This window comes from Macrobrachium nipponense, chromosome 34 (genome assembly GCF_015104395.2).
Source record: "Macrobrachium nipponense isolate FS-2020 chromosome 34, ASM1510439v2, whole genome shotgun sequence".
NCBI lineage: Eukaryota > Metazoa > Arthropoda > Malacostraca > Decapoda > Palaemonidae > Macrobrachium > Macrobrachium nipponense.
Genome location: NC_061095.1, coordinates 70,463,684 through 70,479,766, shown reverse-complemented (window position 1 = coordinate 70,479,766; position 16,083 = coordinate 70,463,684).

Genomic DNA, 16,083 nt, shown 5'->3' with positions numbered 1-16,083 from the left:
TTTCTTCAACAGTTCCCAAAAGTCATATAGGATGTGCCTGAGTACCTGTTGAACTGTTGTCTCACTTCACTTTCTATACAAGAAAGTCTTTTAATCATAAATGTAATCTATGATTGACAAGAAACTGTTTACATATGAACTCAATTTGCAACAATCTTTGCTCAAATGAAATAATTATTTTATTATTCATCTAGTAAAGACTTCTTTATATCTGGATATCATTATATTTTTGGGGAAATTCACAGGTCTTAAATGGCGCTATTCTGAAATAATTGTGTCTCTTGAATATGATAAATGGTTTTCATGAAGATTCATATTCTGGGACATCAAATGTCGTTGCTGAAAGCCAGAAGCCCTGACTCTGCTGGTTATTAGGTTTGAACGTTCTCTCTCTCTCTCTCTCTCTCTCTCTCTCTTCTCTCTCTCTCTCTCTCTCCTCGCTTGACGTTTTCTACCGTTAGGAAAATGAAGGACAAAGCCCTAGACAACTTGAAATCAAGAATCTGATATAAGCTGAGAATTGTTGTTGACACAAACTTCAGTAAATGATTTATGAAATGTTGGTGACATTTTCACTTTTCATTCTCAATTGTTGACAGAGACTCGTAACTAATCAAATTCTGTTTCCTTCTGAAATGTAATGAATTTATTTGCTTAAGGAGAGAGAGAGAGAGAGAGAGAGAGAGAGAGAGAGAGAGAGAGAGAGAGAGAGAGAGAGAGAGAGAGTCAAAATAAGTTGAAGTGTAGACACAGTGATCTACATTAACCACATGATCAGTTTATTACAATATTGTATTAATAATAATCTTTTATTTTATTATTTCAGAACTTCTGCATCGTCTCGGTTTTGTGAGTGTTGATGCATTATTTTTCTATTGGAAGGTGTTCGTTTTTATTATTCGTTTATTATGGTCTTTATTGTTTAGTATCTTTGTTGGGAAGGGGGTGGGGTTGTTGTTTACGTATTTCCTCTGTGAATCGCATTTTGTTATGTGGTTTTAACTTTCACAAAATATTAAGTGTTCTTAAATTGTAGTTTTATTTATTTTTGGTCCTAGGTGGACCGGTTCTCTTATGCTATTATTATAATTATTTTTGCTCTATCACAGTCCTCCAATTCGACTGGGTGGTATTTATAGTGTGGGGTTCCGGGTTGCATCCTGCCTCCTTAGGAGTCCATCACTCTTCTTACTATGTGCGCCGTTTCTAGGATCACACTCTTCTGCATGAGTCCTGGAGCTGCTTCAGCCTCTAGTTTTTCCATATTCCTTTTCAGGGATCTTGGGATCGTGCCTAGTGTCCCTATGATTATGGGTACAATTTCCACTGGCATATCCCATATCCTTCTTATTTCTAGTCCCAGAGGATCTTTGCCTGATCGTTTTCTATCACTCCTTCAGATTGGTGTTCGTACCACTTATTACTGCAAGGTAGCTGATGTTCTTGCACAGGCTCCAGTGGAGGGCTTTTGCCACTGAATCATGCCTCTTTTTGTACTGGTTCTGTGCAAGTACCGGGCATTCGCTTGCTATGTGGTTTATGGTTTCATTTTTCGTATTGCACTTCCTACATATGGGAGAGATGTTATTTCCGTCTATCGTTCTTTGAACATATCTGGTTCTTAGGGCCTGATCTTGTGCCGCTGCTATCATTCCTTCAGTTTCCTTTCTTTAGCTCTCCCCTCTGTAGCCATTGCCACGTGTCCTCGCTGGCTAGTTCTTTAGTCTGTCTCATGTATTGTCCGTTCATTGGTTGTTGTGCCAGTTCTCTGTTCTGTTTGTCATTCTCCTGTCTCTGTATATTTCTGGGTCTTCGTCTACTTTTATTAGTCCTTCTTCCCATGCACTCTTTAGCCACTCGTCTTCACTGGTTTTCAGATATTGCCCACCGTGCTCTGTTCTCGATGTTGGACGCAGTCCTCTACACTTAGTAGTCCTCTCCCTCCTTCCTTTCGGGTTATGTATAGTCTGTCGGTATTTGCTCTTGGGTGTAGTGCTTTGTGTATTGTCATATGTTTCGTCGTTTTCTGATCTATGCTGCGGAGTTCTGCCTCCGTCCATTCCAGTATTCCTGCGCTGTATCTGATTACTGGCACTGCCCATGTGTTTATGGCTTTTATCATATTTCTGGCGTTGAGTTATTATTATTATTATATTATAATTATTATTTTAATTATTATTTCTTATTATTATTATTATTATTATTATTATTATTACTTATTTTATTATTATTATTTATTATTATAGCTCTTTTATCAGAATTTATAATACCACTATAACCACGTCATTGCATTCGATATCGTATGCAGTTAGAGCCAAAATAATAAATACTGAAAAATTTCATCCAACCGTATATTTTCCCCCAACACAAACAACCGAACGCCAATAATGTGAAATGTTAATTCATTCATAAAAATATTCATTCATAAAAAAAAGCGAATGGTACAGAATTCAGGGACAACTGGCTTTCACAAATTTTTTTCGTCCTGATGTAGTGATATTCTGACTTATTCTGGGATTACAAACAAAATATTAATACAAAAATGAATCGGTTTTCACCTTAATCCTAATTTAGTGACAGCGGGACTTTGCTCACTGCGATTTGAATATAATAATAAATACATTTGTACATCAATTCACTGATCAGTTCTAATGATAATCAATGCATGCATTTGAATACAAAGGCTCAGCGAATGAAGACTAATACATTATCAAGTATCTTCATTAGTTTCTGATATATATTTATGTAATGTTTTTCTTTTTCCTCGGCGTTATACAGGGATGTGTTGTTTTAACGCGACTAACAAACCCATTTCTCTTGTTTCTGTATTTCATAATCTTGTTTTAACTGAAATAATTTTTAATAGATAATAGATTAGTTGTTTTTGGAAACATTCTACGATGCAAAGGCTTCATGGTTCAAAAGGTATTAATATTAAATATTGGAATATTCTTATATATACATATTATATATATATATATATATATATATATATATATATATATATATATATATATATATATATATATATATATATATATATATGCCGTTCAGGTTATTAACAAGACTGAACACTGAATCCACGATTTAACAAAAACCTTTCCACCAAAGCATCACTACAGAGAACAAAGACTCTTTAGTTACTAAATACTCAAAAAGAGTTCAACAAAGATAAGTGTTCTGGGATGTTGTTGTTCATACGGTGTTCTCGATTATGATATTCTGTTCTTCTCTGCCTCCCCTGACTGCGTTACTTCAATAAAAAGATACGAAGTAACTTCATAAACATTTATGCTAACTTTATCTTTGGTCAGGGTTTCATTCATATATATATATATCTATATATATATATATATATATATATATATATATATATATATATATATATATATATATATATATATAATATATATATACATAGACACACACACACACACACACACATATATATATATATATTATATATATATATATATATATATATTATATATATATTATATATATATATATATATATATATACATATATATATATATATGTATATATATATATATATATATATATTTATATATATATATATATATATATATATATATATATATATATATATATATATATATAGATGAAAATTAACACTTACCTCACACGCTAATAAGGGTAGGAAAGGCATATAATATTAATATTTCCAGGGCTATCCATCATGATGTAGCCCGGAATAATAATAATTATCATTCTTGACGATATTCTAAACGATTCCCAATATGTCAAAGTAAATTATATATTTCATGCGAGAAAAGAAATTCCGCATAATTTGAAAATCATTTCAGTCTGAACAAAATTGGGAGAATTTCTATATATTTCTGCGTCAGTCCTAGAAATGCTGATTGAAATGGAGGTCTCTCTCATTGCATGGATTTCGATATTAATCTCGTTTTAATCATAGTTCATTTATTATCCCATCATATTATTATTATATTATTTATATCATATTATATTATATTATATTAATATTATATTAGACTATTATAAATATACAATATCTATATTATATATATTAAATAATTTTTAATTAAAATATATATAATATATTATTATATTATTATTATATATACTTATCTTATTATATATTATATAATATATATATATAATATATTGTTACGTATATAGGGCCCTGAGAGAAGCTAGATACGTAAACGGAAATAATTGAGGGATTTCAAGAGGGAATTGCTTGAACTTACCGTAAATTGATAGTTATGAATTTCTTTCTTTAGAGGAAGGTCGCCAGAAAACTCAGCTCGTTACTTTAAAACTATTTATTTACAAAAAAAGGCCCGTGCTGGCCTGGAGAAAAGTTAAATGATATTGGCCCCCACGTTGGGGCTTATAGTCTCATTCAAATTCAAGCTGATTTTCATTCACTTGGGTTAATGCACACTTGCAGCAGAGAGACGGCACGTGACTCATGGAATCTGGAAAAGAATCCCAGATTAAACGAGATAAAAGGAAAAATGACTTCTTGCTTTGATTAATTAATTCTCTAATACTGGGGAGAAGGAACTTTTAATTTGGTTTCACTGAAGTATGCAATGACTCCATTGGTCTGGGACGATCACACAAGGGGAAGCATGCGGCCATGAGGCAGTGAGAGGGAACAAAGGGATGAATTCCTTTTGTTGCTGGAAATTGAATTGGGAGAGTGAGGATCACAATGATATAGGTTGGGAGAGACTGGCAATATGCTGTTCCACAAGACGTACCTGGATGTCATGTTCAGTGCGGACCTTTGAAGAAAAGTGGCTCTTTGTAGGAAAGTATGGGGGCCCCTTTGTCTGAGGCCTGGGTCATCGGCGCGCCACTCACGCCTGGGTAGGCTAACAGGAAGGCAGGTAATTTGACCTCAGTCGGCTGCGAGACGTGATCTCGGACAGAGGTCAAATTACCTGCACGAGCCCTAATACATTTAGATACAATAAGGAAATCTTGCCAGCAATGGTTCCTTTATTTATCTGACAAGCGTTCAGGGCAGGATTAGCCCCGGATCATTCTGTCCTGATTGGGTAACCAATCACTTAAATCAAGGGGTATTTCAAGGCAAAATACAGATGTGTCTTCTAAAGAAATTATGCCAGAAAGGTGATTCATGATATATATATATATATATATATATATATAATATATATATATATATATATATATATATATATATATATATATCTATTAAAAGGATCTCATAAAAACAAGAAAATATAGAGATAAAAATACTATATTTCAGAGACTGCTGTCTCTCTCTTCAGGTATATGAATGAGAAAAGTTTACAGAAAGGTGGTATTTATACTAAGAGATCCATCCACAGGTAAGCCAATTTAGGTCCACCCCCGCTGATAAATCGTTCCTTTAATCATTCTTAAGCCGTCGGGTGGTGGAATGAAAACCTTGTCGATCACATCTGAATCCACGCTCCTTTTGAGATGTTCATTACCTGCCTCTCTTTTATTAAGGCCGATTCCATCATTTGACTCTTGTACCAGTAGTTGCTACTATAAATTATATGTGACAAATTCCAGTTTATTCTATGGTCATGTTCATTTATATGGTTGAAAATAGCTGAGTTCTGTTGTCCATACCTAACTGACCGTTTGTGTTGTATTAATCTTTGGGGAAGTGATTTACCTGTAAATCCGATGTAAGATTGGTCACAGTCCTGGCATGGAATCTGATAAACCCCAGTGTCCTTGGGTATGTCTTTTGTTGGATGTTAATCCGAGGGTCTGAGTCACCTTAATCGTGTCCAGGTGGGGAATTTTTATTTTATTGTTGGGTGTATCTCTGGTCTTGTCTTTAGGGGGTTGGTAGAAAATTCAAACTTCGTTAGATGATGCCACGGTAAGAATAATTTGTAGTTCCTGTAAATAGGGAAGAAACCTGCATGAAGATGGGCTGAGAACATGTATACGTAGAAGTATACGTCAATAAAGTGATGAAAGATAAAAATGAGATGAATTACAAAGAACTAAAGGTGGAACTGAGAGATATCCCGTCCCCCCACAGATGCACTTAGAACTAGTAGTTAGAGAGGTTGGATAGCAAGACTGAAGGAAGGAAGCGAAGGGAGGTAAAGTAAAAGGCTAAAAAGTGGGTGCAGCCAGGGGCCGAAGGGACTCTGCAAACACCCTTTAGTTATGTCTTGACCAGATAGCGGCTAATCCTTTGGTATTTGTGAAGTTGTCACTTTGGCTAAAAGAATTGTTTAGCTCCCACTTAAATTATACCCTTGACAGGGGAAGTATGACTGTCAGCTTGACACAAGATCTAAAAGAATATAAAAGAAACTGAAAAACACACTAACGCCTTATGAAAACACTACGTGACAATGAATTTCTGGTTGGTGATATAAGATAGACCTTCTCTTGAATTACAAATCTCTCTCTCTCTCTCTCTCTAAGAGGCTTCCAACTCCAGAGCAGATTCTCACAGCCTCGAAATGATTGAAGACTCAAGTCACACCTGGAAAAGAGGCAAAGTTCCCGATATCCAATTTGCCGACGATCATCGTCATCGAGTGATCAGGAATTCGGGAAACGAACTGAGTCCGTGGCCTTCTCGATATATTGATGGGCTATCCCTTGGTTTAGGTTTTCGAGATCATAATACGTGATTTCCCCTCCTAATTCTACTTTATTATCGATTAACGTGTATGAACAAGGTAGTTACTGGCAGACAAACTACATACCTACTCGTTTCATATTTAGCCACAAATATCTCTTTATTCTTCTCCAATTCCTCAGACGTTTGTTCAGGAAACCTTTGAAAAATGTTTGGGGAAATCGAGAGGAAATGAGATATCTTTGTGGTCTGATTGATAAAAGGAAAACATATAATAATTAGAATATTATGATGTCATAACACGAATGGGCAATATTGTGGAATTGTCAATAAGTGACAAGCACTTAGCAGTTACTGGACTTGATTATATAATGATAATTTATATTATTTATATCAAGAGCATTTACTTACAAAGTGAAAAAGTACTTATAGAAGGTGACAAGGAAATATACCATAGTTTAAAATAGGGTGCGATCTCTCTCTCTCTCTCTCTCTCTCTCTCTCTCCTCAATATTCCGTAACAACTCGTGCATTTTTTACGAAAAAAAAAAAAAAAAACTTTGGACCTCTAAACTTTAAGACTTCCAGACTTTTAGACTTTCACAATTCCATAATTATAGACTTCCAGAGGATTACACTTTCAGACTTCAAGCTTTTAGTCTTCCAGGCTTCCAGACTTCTAGACTTCCAGAACTTAAATACTACAAGACTTTCAGACTTCCTAACTTCCAGACTAAAAATATTATTGATTTATCCTTATTTTATTCATTCTATCAGTGCTGCGTCAAAGACATTTCATCAGATGGTTACAGATACAAATGCTTATTTCTAAAAGTATAAATTATTTCGGATACGCTGGATGTCTCAGTTTTGACATGTCCTGTAGAATCTCAGGAAAGTAATACATTGACACACACAAACACAACACACATTCACAAACATAGATGATAAATAATATTCACAAACATAGATGGCAAAATAAAAGTAGTAAGTAAACGCAGAAACGTAAAAGGACTGAATATCCACCGAGGCTGGTAATAAGTTGCCGAGGTCCAACGCCTTTTTCTCTTTACTGACCCATCTACGATGGGTGATAAAATACGCATGCAGAAGTTGAAAAATTTATATGTACTATTTGTTCAGCAATATTAAAATAAGGGCGATTTTTATACATACCTACTACAGAACCTCTTTGTTCACAATATTATCAGTTTGTCCACAATTTAATTTCAAGTTGGCAGAGTCAGTTGCTCTGCTCATCGCCACATACAGTTGGCCATGCGTGAACATGGGTGACGGCAGAAACACACCAACACAATCCAAAGTCTGGCCCTGCGACTTGTTTGCAGTGAATGAGAAGGCCAGGTTGATGGGAAACTGCCTGCGCCGCGTAACTGGAACGGAAACTGGTTGTCCGAAGGAGGCATCAGAGGAATCCGGGGGATGAACAGACGTTTGCCGGTTTGAGGGCCCGTTGCTATCACTGCTTCGATGATGTGGGAGTTTAGCTTCATAACGGTGTACCTCGTTCCTTTGGTAATGTCCCTTGGCAGGATCGAAATTCCGAAGCAACATTACCAGGCAGTACTTCTTCAACTTTATTTTGAGCACTGGCAGTCCCGATGGATTTAAGTTATTCAAAAAATCTTGCAGTTATTGATTGATGAATTTTCATCTTCTATTGTGTCTGAGCTGAAATATTCGCGACTTTTCTCCAGGGAAGTTGCACAGAAATTATGTATGAAAAATCGTAAAGTAACTAAGTCTTACGGGAATAATAGCCAGCCGTTTCAGGCAAATCCCTTCTCACCCCCACCCCCTACAAAGGAACGGGGGGTAAGGGGGGTTGGAGGATGAAACCCCATTACAAACCATCTTAGGGGTCCCCACCATAACCATGCCAAGTTTCATGCCCATCTGACCAGCTGTTTGGCCGTGATTGAATGACAGACAGACAGACAGACAGACATTACGCCCATTATAGTATGATAGTATGATTATAGTATGATGTGGGGCTGATGGATATATTCACTCTCGGGATAAAAGTTAAAAGTTGCGTCATTTTCTCCCCAAAAATCTTCTGTAATGGATTTGACTCCCTCTTCCTGTTTTTTCTAGTTGGTAATGTATCTGACACTATAGGATCCTTTAACGTGGAATGTTCATCTGAACATCTCCACAGATACCTGCATTTGACTGCACACTATTCTCTCTACAAAATCAAACGCGTCCCACACTCTCTCTTTTCTGTATCACTTTGAAAGTAACATAAATCAAGTTATTTTGCTATAGTTATTTTTCTTATAAGTGTTTCTTAATTTCCTTTTCTGTCCTGACTGCTCTCCAAGTTGGGACTGTATCATTCTCTGCTTTCAAAATTATATAATAATAATAATATAATAATAATAATAATAATAATAATAATAATAATAATAATAATAATAATAATAATAATAATAAAATCGAGCTAACTGGCAACATGACAAATAACAGTTCAGGACTTTCCAAAGAGTTACTCATGAATAAGAGAAGGTTTTACATATACCTACCATATATATAATAAAATGAAACGCCTACTTCATACCATATTCAGCATCCACCAACATAAACACCGGAAAACAAAGCCACACAACCCAGAGCAGGAGGCAGCGTAAGTCAGACACAACATAAACGAAACGAACTTGAAAATGAAAAACAAAATCTATTAACTTCAGGAGTCCCTCAGCCTCCTCTTCTTTGCTTCTTCAGTCCAGAATAATTATTGTTGCTACAAAGTTTCCAGCTCTGAAAGAGTTAAGCGGAGGAAGAAAGCGGAAACGATCAACAAACCTCATTTGGGACAAGAACTACCTCTCCTTCTCTCTTCTTTCGCCAGGAATGAATTTAATTGTTTCCTCTCGTGATAACAAGTGTTTTTCACTTTGCACTGAATAGCCTGGTTGTTTCCAAGTGGAAGGTGTCATTATGCACAGCTGTTGGCAGTGTTGAAACGTATGATATAAATATTGTTGAAAAGAGTGTAGGTCTGGTCACCTTTGACTTGGGATTTGAACATGATTACTTGGCTGTACCTCACTAATGAGTTTCTCTTCATTTATGAATGAATGTATGTATGTGTATAAGAGTGTGAATATATATATATATATATATATATATATATATATATATATATATATATATATATATATATATATATATACTAAAATCCCTTTTTCAAGTGTTATATAGTAAAGTTACAATTGATAAATAATTATAAAATTCTCACTGAATTGTCAGTTATTTATGTATGTATGTATGTATGTAGTATATATATGTATGTATGTATATATATATATATCATATATATATATATATATATATATATATATATAATTACATTTTAATTTTGTTCTGCTTTTTTGCTGTTCCGATAAGCCCTATCTGTTGCAATGGAATTAAATAGAAATTTTAACGATGAATCAGCGCCGAGAAAAATAAAATAAAAGCCGTAATTATGACTATTTTTAATAAAAAAAATTCAATTAAATATGAATTCATCAGAGAGATTCTTGCTATTGCATTTCACTGCAATGAAAACTGCAATACAAAATAATTTTGAAATAAAATCGGAGTGAATAACTATATAAGCTCAATATTTTTGGACGAAATAAAATAATATGAAACCGAGGAATATTCATATCTTTCTCAAAGAAGTCTAGTTTCGGTGAAATAACTAAAGTTATCTATCTATTGCTTCTAATACAAGAAAATGCCAACTTCTACATAAAGGGCAAAACATAGTCATTGAATAATTTTATATAAAAATAATTGTCCTTAATTTGATGAAAACGGTCTCTTTGTGTTTTGTGTTCAGGACATACAGGAGGCAGAGGTTCTGTAGCTGCAATCCTCTGTTTATTGCAATTTAATTACCTGCACATGGAATCGAAACTCGTAGACAACACCTGGGTGGTTCAATTACCCTCCGTAGTTTATTGTAATCTACCAGGTTATATTGTGTAATGGAATGGGATAGCAAACCTATCACAAAGGCCAAGCACTGGGACCAATGAGGTCATTCAGCTCTGAAAGAGAAATTGAGAATAACAGGGCCTGGGAGGTGTAACAGGAGGAAAACCTCAAAGCAGTTGCACTATGAAGCAATTGTTACGAGAGGGTGGAAAATAAGATGGAAGAAATATAATACGAACGGAGGTACAGCAAAAGGAATAGCTAGGGCTGAAGAGACGCGCGAAGTGCATTGGTGGCACTACCCCTTTACAAGGTTATGCTGTATGGGAACAAACGTGCGGTGAAAAAAAAGTGTAATTCCTGTAGTTTTGTAGATGTAATTAAAATTTAATCAAAATTAGAAACCAATTCCTTTGTTCGTCAGCTTCAGAGTTTCCAAGTTTTAATTTGGAATAATAATAATAATAATAATAATAATAATAATAATAATAATAATAATAATAATAATAATAATAATATTTAGGAAGGAGACCCTCTTGTACAAGTTTCATAAAAAAAAATGGGTTCATCAGCATATTATATTTGATATTAATGTTTCTCTGTTTTTCTGACTCCTTTTATTTCTGTAGAGGAAAGATAACTGAATAACAGCAGCAGTCTACTGTACCCATAACTGGGTCCTTCACATTTTAAAAGAATTTCTAAGCATTTATTTTCGTTCATCACCAAACATAAATCTGAAAGTTTCCGATTGCCAGGGTTTTGGTACTCGAAGGAAATCCATCAGATATGAAAAAGGGAGATGTTTACATCGTCCATTTACTTTACAAGGGTCATTAATAAACCTTGTTTACTCAAACTTCAATGCTGCCTCCTCTCTCTCTCCCTCTCTCTCTCTCACAGAAAACCCGCAATCAATCAATCTCCTCTCTCTCTCTCTCTCTCTCTCTCTCTCTCTCTCATCTCTCTCTCTCTCTCTCTCTCCCCAGGTGAACTGGACCTCGTTGGTACAGGGATTATTCACTTGGGAAATATTACAAGTCTTCTGATATATACTTCTTGCTTTGTTTGTAGATTCAAATGTCCTTTCTCGCGAACTATTATTCAGTATCTCTTTGGATGATTAGGGACTTTCTCTTCCCTTTCTCTCCTACTTTCTCTCCAAAGGGAGAGATTTCAGTTGTTCCAGAAAGTTCGTGAAAATCTAATCAGGAATCACGAATCATGAACGAAGATTACTAATATTTCCCATCATTAACTAATGCCTGAATTCTGACCCTCATCTTTTAGCATTGTGAATAAATATTTATTGGTTTCGTGAGCTTCTGAATCAATAATTTTTTAGTAGGAATCAATTACCCCTTCAATTAGTATAAGACCTACACCTCCATGAAACTTATAATATATATATATATTTATTTTCATTGCAGCCTTGATATAAGTTGGCCGAGCTGCAAGAGTTTCGAAAAATTACAATTGGCTTCTGATTTTAAATGGATCATTAGCTATGCATATTGACATCTCATTTAGTCTCGATATGAAAATAACAACGTCAAATTGTGGTAAAAGAAAAAAAAAAAACTTAATTTTCCATTTCAGAAGCAACGAACCTTTGGCGCGACTCAGCCACGATCCAAGTTTGCAATTCCGCGACGAGAGAGAAAAGGAAACCAATAATTAATCATCCTCGATGAAGCAAACGTCCCCAAAGACCTTCTGAGGCCAAGAAGGCTCCAAGTGGAAGGAGCAGAATAATCACATATTATGAGGCCTTGAATAGTCCTCCCACAGAGCCTTTAAAGCTTAATGATAATTATCGTTTAAGTGCTTTCCCTCTCCTCGAACTCTCACAGCCCCAAGGGGAGAGAGGAAACTCAATGGGTTCCTCACTCGGAGAAAGGAGCTGAGGAAATTCTTTCCTCCGGACGACAAAAGGGCCAATGTGTTTTCCCCAAATGTCAAGACTTTCCCTGCGACTGGAGCGAACTGGAATATGCAAATTGAATTACGACGTCTTTTCAAAAAAAAGCTTTATCAAATCCAAGAAATATATTATACAGATTTTTATATTACCCGTTTCCTGATTTCATTACGATATTACTTATTACTTGCAAGTGTGTGTGTTCGCTGCATAGTGAATTGAATAGTGAAGATTTTTAAAAAATTTTATATATAGCAGATGTTACTAAGTTCATACAAACATATGTACACTTTAAATATCTAGACGAATATTCACCTCCACCGATCCATGTTCCTGTTTTTTAATTACATATCTTCCAAGAATATTTTTCCAACTTCATTGAAATGTTGATTCTTTTATACCTTCTCGATTATCCCCAGCGCAGGAAAATATCGCTTCTCACTACAAATATTTCCCCCTCCCGGAAAGAGAGCATTATTCCTTCACCTTTGGCAGAGAAATTCATTATTCTGTTATTAAATGCCGGGAATAAGTGCTCTCTGTCAATTAAAAAACGGTGGCATTCCTTCATAGAAATATAAATAAAACAAAAATTTAAAAATATCTTAGTACGGAGAATGATTAAATGTGACACGAATACCTGTGCAGGCAAAAAAAACAAAAAAAAAAAAAAAAAAAAATGGTGTTACATTATGAAGATGAAATGGAAGAGAATTAACGCTGAGCAGTCTGCCCTCCACATAAAAGGTCCTTTTCCCCAGGATTTACATTCCTGTGTCTCCCAACTTTTGATTTGTACTAGAAACAAGGACCCACCTTTGGGTTAATTTTTGTCAAAATCCAAGCTTAACAGTTTGCGTAATCTCAGAAACGAACAAACAGAGAACCGACAGACAGACAGACAAACTAGCAGGCAAGCAAATAGTCAGACAAATTGAGGTGCATAGAAAGCAAGCCAAGAAGGACAAAGGAAACAAAACAGGCAGAGCTTCTGAAGGCACCTGACCGCCCTAACGATGTTTTCTTCCTGTGCCTTCAATTCCTGGTTTTGTCTTAGAGGAAATCTTTTATTTAGAGCAAACTCATTTTTCTAGGAGGATTTCACAGCGATATTTGTTTTTTTGAATGCTATACAAACACAAAATATATTTAATATATACTTATATATATATATATATATATATATATATATATCTATATATATATATATATATATATATATATATATATATATATGTGTGTGGTGTGTGTGTTGTGTGTGTGTGTGTGTGTGTGTGTGTGTGTGTGAAGGGCAAAACAGCGTGAAAGAAGGAAGACGCGAAACACGGAACGGCAGAGCTGAACCAAAGGAGGAAGTAACCGAGAGAAGAGATGATTATTGTATCTCCAACGACGGAAAAAGCGAAAATGGATCTCCTCTTCTGTCGTCTTCCTTTAAATTCTCCTTTTCACTTCATGATAAAAAGGATTTACGTGCTGTAGTTATTTGTCTTGCATGTGCTTCTCAATTTCCTTTTCCGTCCTCACTGCTTTCCAAGTTGGGATTGTAGCATTCTCTGCTTCCAAAAAGATATATAATAATAATATATTGCTTTATTAAAAAATGATTGCTGCATTACTTTTTATAGAGGTTCTTCTCTATTTTTCCAATTGTCGTTTTCTCATAGTTGCTTAAGCTGGTGAGCAACGCACCGAAGGTTGGCATGTCGAATATCAGGAAACAATCAGTGGCAGTTTTATTACAACACCTGCAGCGTTAGTTAAATTTAAAAATTCAATCTGAATTTCACACACACGAGCAGTCTACTGTATCAATTACTGGACTATTCACATATTTATAAAATTACGTATGTATTTCGTTCATCATCGAACAAACCAATTTCCATTACATTAATATTGTTTCCTAAAATCTTGAATTTAAGTTCGCCGGGATTTTAGAACACGAAGGAAATCCATCAGATATGAAAAGGGAGATTTTTACATCGTCCATTTACTGCTCAGGGTCATCAATAAACCCTGTTTGCTCATATCTCTCTCTCTCTCTCTCTCCAGGTAAACTGAAACTCGTTGGTACAGGGAATTATTCACTTGGGAAATATTACAAGTCGTCTGATATATACTTTTCTCCCTTTTTTGTAGATTCAAATCTCCCTTCTCGCAAACTGGAATTCAAAATCCCTTTAGATGATTCAGGGGCTTTCTCTTCCCTTTCTCTTCCAGTTTCTCTCGGCATTCGTCAGCCTTTGAAGAAAGGGAGAGCTTTCATTTGTTCCCAGAAGCTTTAGGAAATCTAAACAGGTATCAAGAATCAAGAACGAAGATTACTAATATTTCCCGTCATTAATTGATGCATGAATTCTGTCCTCCGTCTTTTAGCATTGCCGATGAATATTGTTCCTGGAGCTTCTGAATTAATCATCTTTAGTAGGAATCAATTGCTCCTTCATTCAGTCTAAGACTCATAATAGTTTTTTTTAATGCAGCGCCTTGATATAAATTGGCCGAGCTACAAGAGTTTCGAAAAACGAAAGATGGCTTCTGATTTTAAATTATTTATTAGCTATGCGTATTGACATCTCATTTAGTCTCGACATAAAAATCACAACGTCAAATTTCGGTGTAGAAAAAATAAAAAGAAAAAAACTTTAAGTTTTCATTTCAGAAGCAACGAACATTTGGCGCCACTCAGCCACGATCCAATTTCCAATTCCGAAAGGAAACCAATAATTAATCATCATCGATGAAGCAAACGTCCCAAAGACCTTCTAAGAAGGCCAAGAAGGCTCCAATTGGAAGGAGCAGAATAATCACACATTCTGACGCCTTGAATCGTCCTCCTCCTCAAGAGTATTTTAAGTTTTATGTTAATTGTTATTAAAGGACTTTCCCTCTCCTCGAACTCTCACAGCCCCAAAAGGAGAGAGAGAGGAAAACTCAATGGGCTCCTCACTCGGAGGAAAGGAGTTGATGGAAATTCTTTCCTCCGGAGGACAAACGGGAAAAGGGCCTTTGGTATATATATATATATATATATATATATATATATATATATATATATATATATATATCTTTTTTTTATTTCATTACATCAATCTTTATTATTTGGAATTGCTTTGTTATGGCTGATAATAAATTGAATATTGAAAGTTTATTCCAATTCTTGATATATAGTGGATGTTACTATGTTTACATACAAACATACATACATGCACACACACATACACACACACGCATATATATATATATATATATATATATATATATATATATATATATATATATATATATATATATATATATATATATATATATGCTCAAATATCTAGAACATTCACTTCCCCTGATCCACCTTCCTGCGGTTTAATTATCCTTCTTCCAAAAAAAAAAAAAAATGCTGGGTTTCATTAAAATGTTCAGGGATTTATGTCTTCAAATTTTTACCTTCATCTCAAGTAGTCAGGCATCGTGTTATAAAAATCCTCTCACGCAGAGAGAGCTTTCCTTCACCTTTGGCAGAGGAATTAAATATTTCTTTATTAAATTTCAGGCTAAAGTCCTCAGTAAAATTGAAATAATGGCATTGGTTTAATTCCAGTAAAAATGAAAA